Genomic DNA, 15,342 nt, shown 5'->3' with positions numbered 1-15,342 from the left:
CTCCACAGTGTTTTCAATGGGTGAATTTTTGGAAGCAGATTACCACGACTTACTTCCAAGACACTTCCGTGTGTGTCACAGGAGAACTGTGCTGTATAAGGTTTTCAATGTGTGAGTTTTTGGAAGCAGGTTGCCAGGGATTTCTTCCAAGGCACATCAATGTGTGCGAAAGGGGAACTGTGCTCCTCAGGGTTCTCAATGGATGATTTTTTCTGAGCAGATTACCAGGAGTATTGTCGATGGCACCTCCATATGTACCTGAGAAGTGTGCTCCAAAGGGTTTTCTATGAGTGATTTTTCGGAAGGAGATTGCCAGGACTTTCTTCCAAGTCATCTCACATGTGTGTCAGAGGAGAACTGTGCTCCTAAGGGTTTCCAATGAGTGATTTTTTGGAAGCAGATGCCAGAACGTTCTTCCAGGGCACATCTACGTGTGTTAGAGGAAACCGGGGCTCCAAAGGGTTTTCGGTGGGTGATTTTATGGAAGCAGATTGCCAGGACTTTCTTCCATGGAACCTCCATTTGTGTCAGAGGAGAACTGAGCTCCGTAGGGTTTTCAATGGGTGATTTTTTGGGAGCAGACTGCCAGGACTTTCTTCCAAGGCACCTCCCTGTGTGTCAGAGGAGAACTGTGCCCCACAGAATTCTCAGTGGGTGATTTTTCAGAAGAAGATTGCAGAACTTTCCTCTAAGGAACCTCATTGTGTGTCAGAAGAGAACTGTGCTCCTAAGGGTTTCCAATGAGTGATTTTTTGGAGGCAGATGCCAGAACGTTCTTGCCAGGCACCTCCACGTGTGTTAGAGGAAACCGGGGCTCCAAAGGGTTTTCGGTGGGTGATTTTATGGAAGCAGATTGCTAGGACTTTCTTCCATGGAACCTCCATTTGTGTCAGAGGAGAAATGAGCTCCATAGGGTTTTCAATGGGTGAATTTTTGGAAGCAGATTACCACGACTTCCTTCCAAAGCACTTCCGTGTGTGTCACAGGAGAACTGTGATGTATAAGATTTTCAATGTGTGAGTTTCCGGAAGCAGATTGCCAGGGATTTCTTCCAAGGCACCTCCATGTGTGTCAGAGGAGAACTCTGCTCCATAGGGATTTCCATGGATAGTCTTTTGAAAGCATATTGCCAGGACTTTGTTCCAAGGCACCTGCATGTGTGTCAGAGGAGAACTGTGCTCCATAGGGTTTTCGATTGATGACTTCCGGGGAGGAGATTGCCAAGACTTTCTTCCAAGACACCTCCATGTTTGTTAGAGGAGAACTTCCTCCATAGAGTTTTCAATGGGTGATTTTCTCAGGGCAGATTGCCAGGATGTTCTTCCAAGACACCTGCATGTGTGTCACAGGATAACCGTGCTCCCTACGGTTCTCAATGGATGACGTTTGGGGAGCAGATTGCCAGGACTTTCTTGCATGGCGCCTCCGTGTGTGTCAGAGAACTGTGCTCCATAGTCTTTTCGATGGGTGAATTCTTGGAAGTGGATTGCCAAGACTTTCTTCCAAGTCACCTCCATGTGTGTCAGACGAGAACTGTGCTCCATAGGGTTTAAAATGCGTGATTTTTTTGAAGCAAATTGCCAGGACTTTCTTCCAAGACACCTCCATGTCTTTCAGAGGAGAACTGTGCTCCATAGTGTTTTCAGTGGGTGAATTATGGGGGCAGATTGCCAGAACTTTCTTCCTTACACCTCGATATGTGTCAGAGGAGAACTGTGCTCCGTAAGGTTTTCAATGTATGATTTTTGGGAAAGCAGATTGCCAGGACTTTCTTGCAAGGAACCTGTGTGTCAGAGGAGATCTGTGCTCCATAGGATTTTCAAGAGCTGATTTTTTCGATGTAGATTTCCAGGACTTTCTTCCAGGGCACCTCCATGTCTGTTAGAGGAGAGCTGTGCTCCACAGGGTTTTCAATGTCTTGTTTTGGAAGCAGATTGTCAGGACTTTCTTCCATCGCACCTCTGTTTGTGTCAGAGGAGAAATATGCTCCATAGGGTTTTCGGTGGCTAATTTATTGGAAGCAGATTGCCAGGACTTTCTTCCAAGGCACCTGCATATGTGTCAGAGGAGAACGACACTCCAAAGGGTTTTCGTGGGTGATTTTTGGGGAGCAGATTGCAAGGACTTTCTTCCAAGGCACTTCCCTGTGTGTCATAGGAGAACTGTGCTCCACCGGGTTTTCAATGCTAATTTTTTTGCAAGTAGATTGTCCGGACTTTCTTCCATGGCACCTGTGTGTGTGTCAGAGGAGAACTGTGCTCCATAGGGCTTTCAGTGTGTGATTTTTCGTAAGCAGACTGCCAGAACTTTCTTCCAAGGCACATCAATGTGTGCGAAAGGGGAACTGTGCTCCACAGGGTTCTCAATGGATGATTTTTCTGAGCAGATTGCCAGGATTTTCGTCGATGGCACCTCCATATGTATCTGAGAAGTGTGCTCCAAAGGGTTTTCTATGAGTGATTTTTCGGAAGGAGATTGCCAGGACTTTCTTCCAAGTCATCTCACATGTGTGTCAGAGGAGAACTGTGCCCCACCGGATTCTCAGTGGGTGATTTTTCAGAAGAAGATTGCAGAACTTTCCTCCAAGACACCTCATTGTGTGTCAGAGGAGAACTGTGCTCCTAAGGGTTTCCAGTGAGTGATTTTTTGGAAGCAGATGCCAGAACGTTCTTCCAAGGCACCTCCACGTGTGTTAGAGGAAACCGGGGCTCCAAAGGGTTTTCGGTGGGTGATTTTATGGAAGCAGATTGCCAGGACTTTCTTCCATGGAACCTCCATTTGTGTCAGAGGAGAACTAAGCTCCATAGGGTTTGCAATGGGTGATTTTATGGAAGCAGATTGCCAGGACTTTCTTCCATGGAACCTCCATTTGTGTCAGAGGAGAACTGAGCTCCGTAGGGTTTTCAATGGGTGATTTATTGGGAGCAGATTACCACGACTTACTTCCAAGACACTTCCGTGTGTGTCACAGGAGAACCGTGCTGTATAAGGTTTTCAATGTGTGAGTTTTTGGAAGCAGGTTGCCAGGGATTTCTTCCAAGGCACCTCCATGTGTGTCAGAGGAGAACTGTGCCCCACAGGATTCTCAGTGGGCGATTTTTCAGAAGAAGATTGCAGAACTTTCCTCCAAGGCACCTCATTGTGTGTCAGAGGAAAACTGTGCTCCTAAGGGTTTCCAATGAGTGATTTTTTGGAAGCAGATGCCAGAACGTTCTTCCAAGGCACATCTACGTGTGTTAGAGGAAACCGGGGCTCCAAAGGGTTTTCGGTGGGTGATTTTATGGAAGCAGATTGCCAGGACTTTCTTCCATGGAACCTCCATTTGTGTCAGAGGAGAACTGAGCTCCATAGGGTTTTCAATGGGTGATTTTTTGGGAGCAGACTGTCAGGACTTTCTTCCAAGGCACCTCCATGTGTGTCAGAGGAGAACTGTGCTCCACAGGGTTTTCAACGGGTGAATTTTTGGAAGCAGATTACCACGACTTACTTCTAAGACACTTCCGTGTGTGTCACAGGAGAACTGTGCTGTATAAGGTTTTCAATGTGTGAGTTTTCGGAAGCAGGTTGCCAGGTTTTTCTTCCAAGACACCTCCATGTGTGTCAGAGGAGAACTGTGCTCCATAAGATTTTCAATGGGTCATTTTTCAAAAGCAGATTGCAAGCACTTTCCTCCAAGTCACCTCCATGTGTGTCAGAGGAGAACTGTGCTCCGTAATGTTTTCAGTGGGTGAATTTTTGGGAAGAAGACTGCCAGGGATTTCTCCCAAGACACCTGCATATTTGTCAGAGGAGAACTTGCTCCATAGGCTTTGAAATGCGTGATTTTTTGGGAAGAGATTCCCAGGACTTTCTTCCATGGCGCCTCCATGTGTGTCAGAGAACTGTGCTCTATAATCTTTTCAATGGATGAATTCTTGGAAGCGGATTGCCACGACTTTCTTCCAAGGCACGTCCATGTGTGTCAGAGGAGAACTGTGCTTCATAGTGTTTTCAACGGGTGAATTTCTGGAAGCACATTGCCACGACTTACTTCAAAGTCACCTCCATGTGTGTCACAGGAGAACCGTACTCCACAGGTTTTTCAAAGGGTGATTTATTGGAAATAGATTGCCAGGCCTTTCTTCCAAGGCACCTCCATGTGTGTCAGAGGAGAACTGTGCTGCAAAGAGTTTTCAATCTGTGAATTTTTGGAAGCAGATTGTCAGGACTTCCTTCCAAGACACCTCCATATGGGTCAGAGGAGAACTGTACTCCAAAGGGTTTTCATGGGTGATTTTTGGGGAGCAGATTGCAAGGACTGACTTCCAAGGCACTTCCCTGTGTGATAGGAGAACTGTGCTCCATAGGATTTTCAATGGCTGATTTTTCGATGTAGATTCCCAGGACTTTCTTCCAAGGCACCTGCATATGTGTCAGAGGAGAACGACGCTCCAAAGGGTTATCCTGGGTAATTTTTGGGGAGCAGATTGCCAGGACTTTCTTCCATGGCACCTCTGTATGTGTCAGAGGAGAACTGTGCTCCATAGTTCTTTCAATGTGTGATTTTTCTGAAGCAGATTGCCAGAACTTTCTTCCAAGGCACATCAATGTGTGCGAAAGGGGAACTGTGCTCCACAGGGTATTCAATGGATGATTTTTCTGAGCAGATTGCCAGGATTTTCATCGATGGCACCTCCATATGTATCTGAGAACTGTGCTCCAAAAGGTTTTCTGTGACTGATGTTTCGGAAGGAGATTGCCAGGACTTTCTTCCCAGTCATGTCAGATGTGTGTCAGAGGAGACTGTGCCCCACAGGATTCTCAGTGGGTGATTTTTCAGAAGAAGATTGCAGAACTTTCCTCTAAGGCACCTCATGTGTGTCAGAGGAGAACTGTGCTCGTAAGGGTTTCCAAAGAGTGATTTTTTGGAGGCAGATGCCAGAACGTTCTTGCAAGGCACCTCCACGTGTGTTAGAGGAAACCGGGGCTCCAAAGGGTTTTCGGTGGGTGATTTTATGGAAGCAGATTGCCAGGACTTTCTTCCATGGAACCTCCATTTGTGTCAGAGGAGAACTGACCTCCATAGGGTTTTCAGTGGGTGATTTTTGGGGAGCAGACTGCCAGGACCTTCTTCCAAGGCACTTCCCTGTGTGTCAGAGGAGAACTGTGCTCCACAGGGTTTTCAATGGGTGAATTTTTGGCAGCAGATTACCACGACTTACTTCCAAAACACTTCCGTGTGTGTCACAGGAGAACTGTGCTGTATAATGTTTTCAATGTGTGAGTTTTCGAAAGCAGGTTGCCAGGGATTAATTCCAAGGCACCTCCATGTGTGTTAGAGAACTGTCCTCCATAGGCTTCTCAATGGATGATTTTTTGGGAGCACATTGCCAGGACTTTCTTCCATGGCGCCTCCCTGTTTGTCACAGAACTGTGCTCCATAGGGTTTTCAGGGTTTGAATTCGTGGAATCAGATTGCCGGAACATTCTTCCAAGGCACCTCTATGTGTGTCAGAGGAGAACTGTGGTGCATTGTATTTAAAATTGGTGATTTTTTCGAAACAAATTGCCAGAACTTGCATCCAAGACACCTCCATGTGTGCTAGAGGCGAGCCGTGCTCCACAGGGTTTTCAATGGATGATTTTTCTGGAAGCCAATTGCCAGGACTTTCTTCCAAGGCACCTCCATGTGTGTCAGACGAGTACTGTGCTCCATAGGGTTTTCAGTGGATTTTTTGTGGAAGCAGATTGCCAGGTTTTTCTTCCAAGACACCTCCATGTGTGTCAGAGGAGAACTGTGCTCCATAGGATTTTCAATGGGTCATTTTTCAGAAGCAGATTGCAAGCAATTTCCTCCAAGGCACCTCCATGTGTGTCAGAGGAGAACTGTGCTCCGTAGGGTTTTCAGTGGGTGAATTTTTGGGAAGAAGATTGCCAGGGGTTTCTTCCAAGACACCTGCATGTTTGTCAGAGGAGAACTTGCTCCATAGGGTTTTCAATGCGTGATTTTTTGGGAACAGATTGCCAGAACTTTCTTCCAAGGCACCTTCGTGTGTGTCAGAGGAGAACTGTGCTCCACAGGGTTTTGAATGGGTCTTTTTTTGGAAGCAGATTGCCTGGACTTTCTTCCAAGGCACCTCCATGTGTGTCAGATGACAACTGTGCTCCATAGGATTTAGAATTGGTGATTTTTTGGGAGCAGATTGCCAGGAGTTTCATCCAAGGCACCTTCGTGTGTGTCAGAGGAGAACTGTGCTCCATAGGGTTTTCAATTTGTGATTTTTCGGAAGCAGATTGCCAGGACTTTCTTCCAAGGCACGTCCGTGTGTGCCAGAGGAGAACTGTGCTCCGTAGGGTTTTCAGTGGGTGAATTTTTTGGAAGACGATTGCCAGGGGATTTTCCCAAGGCACCTCCATGTGTGTCAGAGGAGAACTCTGCTCCACAGGGTTTTCATTGGGTGAATTTTTGGAAGCAGATTACCACGACTTACTTCCAAGACACTTCCGTGTGTGTCACAGGAGACCTGTGCTGTATAAGGTTTTCAATGTGTGAGTTTTCGGAAGGAGAATGCCAGGGATTTCTTCCAAGGCACCTCCATGTGTGTCAGAGGAGAACTCTGCTCCATAGGGATTTCCATGGATAGTCTTTTGAAAGCATATTGCCAGGACTTTGTTCCAAGGCAGCTCCATGTGTGTCAGAGGAGTACTGTGCTCCATAGGGTTTTCAATGTATGATTTTTTTGGAAGCAGACTGCCAGGACTTTCTTCCAAGGCACCTCCCTGTGTGTCAGAGGAGAACTGTGCTCCACAGGGTTTTCAATGGGTGAATTTTTAGAAGCAGATTACCACGACTTACTTCCAAGTCACTTCCGTGTGTGTCACAGGAGAACTGTGCTGTATAAGGTTTTCAATGTGTGAGTTTTTGGAAGCAGGTTGCCAGGGATTTGTTCCAAGGCACCTCCATGTGAGTCAGAGGAGAACTCTGCTCCAAAGGGTTTTCAATGGGTGAATTTTGGAAGCAGATTACCACAAGTTACTTCCAAGACACTTCCTGTGTGTCACAGGAGAACTGTGCTGTATAAGGTTTTCAATGTGTGAGTTTTCGGAAGCAGATTGCCAGGGATTTCTTCCAAGGCAACTCCATGTGTGTCAGAGGAGAACTCTGCTCCATAGGGATTTCCGTGGATAGCCTTTTGAAAGCATATTGCCAGGACTTTGTTCCAAGGCACCTCCATGTGTGTCAGAGGAGAACTGTGCTCCATAGGGTTTTCAATTGATGATTTCCGGGGAGCAGATTGCCAGGACTTTTTTCCAAGACACCTCCATGTTTGTTAGAGGAGAACTTCCTCCATAGAGTTTTCAATGGGTGATTTTCTCAGGGCAGATTGCCAGGATGTTCTTCCAAGACACCTGCATGTGTGTCACAGGATAACCGTGCTCCCTACGGTTCTCAATGGATGATGTTTGGGGAGCAGATTGCCAGGACTTTCTTGCATGGCGCCTCCGTGTGTGTCAGAGAACTGTGCTCCATAGTCTTTTCAATGGGTGAATTCTTGGAAGCGGATTGCCACGACTTTCTTCCATGGAACCTCCATTTGTGTCAGAGGAGAACTGAGCTCCACAGGGTTTTCAATGGGTGATTTTTTTGGGAGCAGACTGCCAGGACTTTCTTCCAAGGCACCTCCATGTGTGTCAGAGGAGAACTGTGCTCCACAGGGTTTTCAATGGGTGAATTTTTGGAAGCAGATTACCACGACTTACTTCCAAGACACTTCCGTGTGTGTCACAGGACAACTGTGCTGTATAAGGTTTTCAAAGTGTGAGTTTTGGGAAGCAGGTTTCCAGGGATTTCTTCCAAGGCACCTCCATGTGTGTCAGAGGAGAACTCTGCTCCACAGGGTTTTCAACGGGTGAATTTTTGGAAGCAGATTACCTCGACTTACTTCTAAGACACTTCCGTGTGTGTCACAGGAGAACTGTGCTGTATAAGGTTTTCAATGTGTGAGTTTTCGGAAGCAGGTTGCCAGGTTTTTCTTCCAAGACACCTCCATGTGTGTCAGAGGAGAACTGTGCTCCATAAGATTTTCAATGGGTCATTTTTCAAAAGCAGATTGCAAGCACTTTCCTCCAAGGCACCTCCATGTGTGTCAGAGGAGAACTGTGCTCCGTAGGGTTTTCAGTGGGTGAATTTTTGGGAAGAAGACTGCCAGGGATTTCTCCCAAGACACCTGCATATTTGTCAGAGGAGAACTTGCTCCATAGGCTTTGAAATGCGTGATTTTTTGGGAAGAGATTCCCAGGACTTTCTTCCATGGCGCCTCCATGTGTGTCAGAGAACTGTGCTCCATAATCTTTTCAATGGATGAATTCTTGGAAGCGGATTGCCACGACTTTCTTCCATGGCACCTCCATGTGTGTCAGAGGAGAACTGTGCTCCATAGTGTTTTCAACGGGTGAATTTCTGGAAGCACATTGCCACGACTTACTTCAAAGTCACCTCCATGTGTGTCACAGGAGAACCGTACTCCACAGGTTTTTCAAAGGGTGATTTATTGGAAATAGATTGCCAGGCCTTTCTTCCAAGGCACCTCCATGTGTGTCAGAGGAGAACTGTGCTGCAAAGAGTTTTCAATCTGTGAATTTTTGGAAGCAGATTGTCAGGACTTCCTTCCAAGACACCTCCATATGGGTCAGAGGAGAACTGTACTCCAAAGGGTTTTCATGGGTGATTTTTGGGGAGCAGATTGCAAGGACTGACTTCCAAGGCACTTCCCTGTGTGATAGGAGAACTGTGCTCCATAGGATTTTCAATGGCTGATTTTTCGATGTAGATTCCCAGGACTTTCTTCCAAGGCACCTGCATATGTGTCAGAGGAGAACGACGCTCCAAAGGGTTATCGTGGGTAATTTTTGGGGAGCAGATTGCAAGGACTTTCTTCCAAGACACTTCCCTGTGTGTCATAGGAGAACTGTGCTCCATAGGGTTTTCAATGGTTTTTTTTTGCAAGCAGATTGTCAGGACTTTCTTCCATGGCACCTCTGTATGTGCCACAGGAGAACTGCGCTCCATAGGGCTTTCAATGTGTGATTTTTCTGAAGCAGATTGCCAGAACTTTCTTCCAAGGCACATCAATGTGTGCAAAAGGGGAACTGTGCTCCACAGGGTTTTCAATGGATGATTTTTCTGAGCAGATTGCCAGGATTTTCATCGATGGCACCTCCATATGTATCTGAGAACTGTGCTCCTCAGGATTTTCAATGGGTGATTTTTTGGAAGAAGATTGCCAGGACTTTCTTCCTTGGCACCTACATATATTTCGGAGGAGAAATATACTCCATAGGGTTTTAAATGGGTGATTTTGGGGGGAGCAGATTGCCAGAACTTTATCGCAAGACACCTCCATGTGTGTCAGAGGAGAACTGTGCCCCACAGGATTCTCAGTGGGTGATTTTTCAGAAGAAGATTGCAGAACTTTCCTCTAAGGCACCTCATTGTGTGTCAGAGGAGAACTGTGCTCCTAAGGGTTTCCAATGAGTGATTTTTTGGAAGCAGATGCCAGAACGTTCTTCCAAGGCACATCTACGTGTGTTAGAGGAAACCGGGGCTCCAAAGGGTTTTCGGTGGGTGATTTTATGGAAGCAGATTGCCAGGACTTTCTTCCATGGAACCTCCATTTGTGTCAGAGGAGAACTGAGCTCCGTAGGGTTTTCAATGGGTGATTTTTGGGGAGCAGACTGCCAGGACTTTCTTCCAAGGCACCTCCCTGTGTGTCAGAGGAGAACTGTGCTCCACAGGGTTTTCAATGGATGAATTTTTGGAAGCAGATTACCACGACTTACTTCCAAGACACTTCCGTGTGTGTCACAGGAGAACTGTGCTGTATAAGGTTTTCAAAGTGTGAGTTTTGGGAAGCAGGTTGCCAGGGATTTCTTCCAAGGCACCTCCATGTGTGTCAGAGGAGAACTCTGCTCCACAGGGTTTTCAATGGGTGAATTTTTGGAAGCAGATTACCACGACTTACTTCCAAGACACTTCCGTGTGTGTCACAGGAGAACTGTGCTGTATAAGGTTTTCAATGTGTGAGTTTTCGGAAGCAGATTGCCAGGGATTTCTTCCAAGACACCTCCATGTGTGTCAGAGGAGAACTGTGCCCCACAGGATTCTCAGTGGGTGATTTTTCAGAAGATTGCAGAACTTTCCTCTAAGGCACCTCATTGTGTGTCAGAGGAGAACTGTGCTCCTAAGGGTTTCCAATGAGTGATTTTTTGGAGGCAGATGCCAGAACGTTCTTGCAAGGCACCTCCACGTGTGTTAGAGGAAACCGGGGCTCCAAAGGGTTTTCAGTGGGTGATTTTATGAAAGCAGATTGCCAGGACTTTCTTCCATGGAACCTCCATTGGTGTCAGAGGAGAACTGACCTCCATAGGGTTTTCAATGGGTGATTTTTGGAAGCAGATTACCACGACTTACTTCCAAAACACTTCCGTGTGTGTCACAGGAGAACTGTGCTGTATAATGTTTTCAATGTGTGAGTTTTCGAAAGCAGATTGCCAGGGATTAATTCCAAGGCACCTCCATGTGTGTTAGAGAACTGTCCTCCATAGGCTTCTCAATGGATGATTTTTTGGGAGCACATTGCCAGGACTTTCTTCCATGGCGCCTCCCTGTTTGTCACAGAACTGTGCTCCATAGGGTTTTCAGGGTTTGAATTCGTGGAATCAGATTGCCAGGACATTCTTCCAAGGCACCTCTATGTGTGTCAGAGGAGAACTGTGGTGCATTGTATTTAAAATTGGTGATTTTTTCGAAACAAATTGCCAGAACTTGCATCCAAGACACCTCCATGTGTGCTAGAGGCGAGCCGTGCTCCTCAGGGTTTTCAATGGATGATTTTTCTGGAAGCCAATTGCCAGGACTTTCTTCCAAGGCACCTCCATGTGTGTCAGACGAGTACTGTGCTCCATAGGGTTTTCAGTGGATTTTTTGTGGAAGCAGATTGCCAGGTTTTTCTTCCAAGACACCTCCATGTGTGTCAGAGGAGAACTCTGCTCCATAGGATTTTCAATGGGTCATTTTTCAGAAGCAGATTGCAAGCACTTTCCTCCAAGGCACCTCCATGTGTGTCAGAGGAGAACTGTGCTCCGTAGGGTTTTCAGTGGGTGAATTTTTGGGAAGAAGATTGCCAGGGGTTTCTTCCAAGACACCTGCATGTTTGTCAGAGGAGAACTCGCTCCATAGGGTTTTCAATGCGTGATTTTTTGGGAACAGATTGCCAGAACTTTCTTCCAAGGCACCTCCGTGTATGTCAGAGGAGAACTGTGCTCCACAGGGTTTTGAATGGGTCTTTTTTTGGAAGCAGATTGCCTAGACTTTCTTCCAATGCACCTCCATGTGTGTCAGACGACAACTGTGCTCCATAGGATTTAGAATTGGTGACTTTTTGGGAGCAGATTGCCAGGAGTTTCATCCAAGGCACCTCCGTGTGTGTCAGAGGAGAACTGTGCTCCATAGGGTTTTCAATTTGTGATTTTTCGGAAGCAGATTGCAAGGACTTTCTTCCAAGGCACGTCCGTGTGTGTCAGAGGACAACTGTGCTCCGTAGGGTTTTCAGTGGGTGCATTTTTTGGAAGAAGATTGCCAGGGGATTTTCCCAAGGCACCTGCATGTTTGTCAGAGGAGAACTCTGCTCCACAGGGTTTTCATTGGGTGAATTTTTGGAAGCAGATTACCACGACTTACTTCCAAGAGACTTCCGTGTGTGTCACAGGAGACCTGTGCTGTATAAGGTTTTCAATGTGTGAGTTTTCGGAAGGAGAATGCCAGGGATTTCTTCCAAGGCACCCCCATGTGTGTCAGAGGAGAACTCTGCTCCATAGGGATTTCCATGGATAGTCTTTTGAAAGCATATTGCCAGGACTTTGTTCCAAGGCAGCTCCATGTGTGTCAGAGGAGTACTGTCCTCCATAGGGTTTTCAATGTATGATTTTTTTGGAAGCAGACTGCCAGGACTTTCTTCCAAGGCACCTCCCTGTGTGTCAGAGGAGAACTGTGCTCCACAGGGTTTTCAATGGGTGAATTTTTAGAAGCAGATTACCACGACTTACTTCCAAGTCACTTCCGTGTGTGTCACAGGAGAACTGTGCTGTATAAGGTTTTCAATGTGTGAGTTTTTGGAAGCAGGTTGCCAGGGATTTCTTCCAAGGCACCTCCATGTGAGTCAGAGGAGAACTCTGCTCCAAAGGGTTTTCAATGGGTGAATTTTGGAAGCAGATTACCACAAGTTACTTCCAAGACACTTCCTGTGTGTCACAGGAGAACTGTGCTGTATAAGGTTTTCAATGTGTGAGTTTTCGGAAGCAGATTGCCAGGGATTTCTTCCAAGGCACCTCCATGTGTGTCAGAGGAGAACTCTGCTCCACAGGGTTTTCAATGGGTGAATTTTTGGAAGCAGATTACCACGACTTACTTCCAAGACACTTCCGTGTGTGTCACAGGAGAACTGTGCTGTATAAGGTTTTCAATGTGTGAGTTTTCGGAAGCAGATTGCCAGGGGTTTCTTCCAAGGCACCTCCATGTGTGTCAGAGGAGAACTCTGCTCCATAGGGATTTCCATGGATAGTCTTTTGAAAGCATATTGCCAGGACTTTGTTCCAAGGCACCTCCATGTGTGTCAGAGGAGAACTGTGCTCCATAGAGTTTTCAATGTATGATTTTTTTGGAAGCAGACTGCCAGGACTTTCTTCCAAGGCACCTCCCTGTGTGTCAGAGGAGAACTGTGCTCCACAGGGTTTTCAATGTGTGAATTTTTAGAAGCAGATTACCACGACTTACTTCCAAGTCACTTCCGTGTGTGTCACAGGAGAACTGTGCTGTATAAGGTTTTCAATGTGTGAGTTTTTGGAAGCAGGTTGCCAGGGATTTGTTCCAAGGCACCTCCATGTGTGTCAGAGGACAACTCTGCTCCACAGGCTTTTCAATGGGTGAATTTTGGAAGCAGATTACCACAAGTTACTTCCAAGACACTTCCTGTGTGTCACAGGAGAACTGTGCTGTATAAGGTTTTCAATGTGTGAGTTTTCGGAAGCAGATTGCCAGGGATTTCTTCCAAGGCACCTCCATGTGTGTCAGAGGAGAACTGTGGTCCATAGTATTTAAAACTAGTGATTTTTTGGAAACAAATTGCCAGGACTTGCATCGAAGACACCTCCATGTGTGCTAGAGGCGAGCCGTGCTCCACAGGGTTTTCAATGGATGATTTTTCTGGAAGCCAATTGCCAGGACTTTCTTCCAAGGCACCTATATGTGTGTCAGACGAGTACTGTGCTCCATAGGGTTTTCAGTGGATTTTTTGTGGAAGCAGATTGCCAGGTTTTTCTTCCAAGACACCTCCATGTGTGTCAGAGGAGAACTCTGCTCCATAGGATTTTCAAGGGCTGATTTTTTCGATGTAGATTTCCAGCACTTTCTTCCAAGGCACCTCCATGTGTGTTAGAGGAGAGCTGTGCTCCAAAGAGTTTTCAATGAGTTGTTTTGGAAGCAGATTGTCAGGACTTTCTTCCATCGCACCTCTGTGTGTGTAAGAGGAGAAATGTACTCCATAGGGTTTTCGGTGGCTAATTTATTGGAAGCAGATTGCCAGGACTTTCTTCCAAGGTACCTGCATATGCGTCAGAGGAGAACGACACTCCAAATGCTTTTCGTGGGTGTTTTTTGGGGAGTAGATTGCAAGGACTTACTTCCAAGGCACTTCCCTGTGTGTCATAGGAGAACTGTACCCCACAGGGTTTTCAATGGTTTTTTTTGGAAGCAGATTGTCAGGACTTTCTTCCATGGAACCTCTGGGTGTGTCAGAGGAGAACTGTGCTCCATAGGGCTTTCAATGTGTGAGTTTTCGGAAGCAGATTGCCAGAACTTTCTTCCAAGGCACATCAATGTGTGCGAAAGGGGAACTGTGCTCCACAGGGTTCTCAATGGATGATTTTTCTGAGCAGATTGTCAGGATTTTCGTCGATGGCACCTCCATATGTATCTGAGAACTGTGCTCCAAAGGGTTTTCTTTGAGTGATTTTACAGAAGGAGATTACCAGGACTTTCTTCCAAGTCATCTCACATGTGTGTCAGAAGAGAACTGTGCCCCACAGGATTCTCAGTGGGTGATATTTCAGAAGAAGATTGCAGAACTTTCCTCTAAGGCACTTCCATGTGTGTCAGAGGAGAACTGTGATCCTAAGGGTTTCCAATGAGTGATTTTTTCGAGGCAGATGCCAGAACGTCCTTACAAGGTACCTCCACGTGTGTTAGAGGAAACCGGGGATCCAAAGGCTTTTCGTTGGTTGATTTTATGGAAGCAGATTTCCAGGACTTTCTTCCATGGAACCTCCATTTGTGTCAGAGGAGAACTGAGCTCCATAGGGTTTTCAATGGGTGATTTTTGGGGAGCAGACTGCCAGGACTTTCTTCCAAGGCACCTCCATGTGTGTCACAGGAGAGCCGCACTCCATAGGTCTTTCAAAGGGTGATTTATTGGAAGCAGATTGCCAGGCCTTTCTTCCAAGGCACCTCCATGTGTGTCAGAGGAGAACTGTACTCCAAAGGGTTTTCATGGGTGATTTTTTGGGAACAGATTGCAAGGACTGACTTCCAAGGCACTTCCCTTTGTGTCATAGGAGAACTGTGCTCCATAGGATTTCAAGAGCTGATTTTTTCGATGTAGATTTCCAGGACTTTCTTGCAAGTCACCTCCCTGTCTGTTAGAGGAGAGCTGTGCTCCACAGGGTTTTCAATGTGTTTTTTTTAAGCAGATTGTCAGGACTTTCTTCCATCGCACCTCTGTGTGTGTCAGAGGAGAAATGTGCTCCATGGGGTTTTCAGTGGCTAATTGATTGGAAGCAGATTGCCAGGACTTTCTTCCAAGGCACCTGTATATGTGTCCGAGGAGAACGACATTCCAAAGGGTTTTCGTGGGTGATTTTTGGGGAGCAGATTGCAAGCACTTTCTTCCAAGGCACCTGCCTGTGTGTCATAGGAGAACTGTGCTGCATAGGGTTTTCAATGGGTTTTTTTTGCAAGCAGATTGTCAGGACTTTCTTCCATGGCACCTCCCTGTGTGTTAGATTAGAGCTGTGCTCCACAGGGTTTTCAATGTGTTTTTTTGGAAGCAGATTGTCAGGAGTTTCTTCCATCGCAGCTCTGTGTGTGTCAGAGGAAAACTGTGCTCCAGAGGGTTTTCAATGGGATTATTGTGCAAGCAGATTGTCAGGACTTTCTTCCATGGCACCTCTGTGTGTGTCAGGGGAGAACGGTGCTCCATGGGGCTTTCAATGTGTGATTTTTCGGAAGCAGATTGCCAGAACTTTCTTCCA

Source organism: Elephas maximus, chromosome Y (assembly GCF_024166365.1).
Source record: "Elephas maximus indicus isolate mEleMax1 chromosome Y, mEleMax1 primary haplotype, whole genome shotgun sequence".
Classification (NCBI taxonomy): domain Eukaryota; kingdom Metazoa; phylum Chordata; class Mammalia; order Proboscidea; family Elephantidae; genus Elephas; species Elephas maximus.
The sequence above is the reverse complement of the archived record's forward strand: the minus strand, read 5'-3'. Positions refer to the sequence as shown.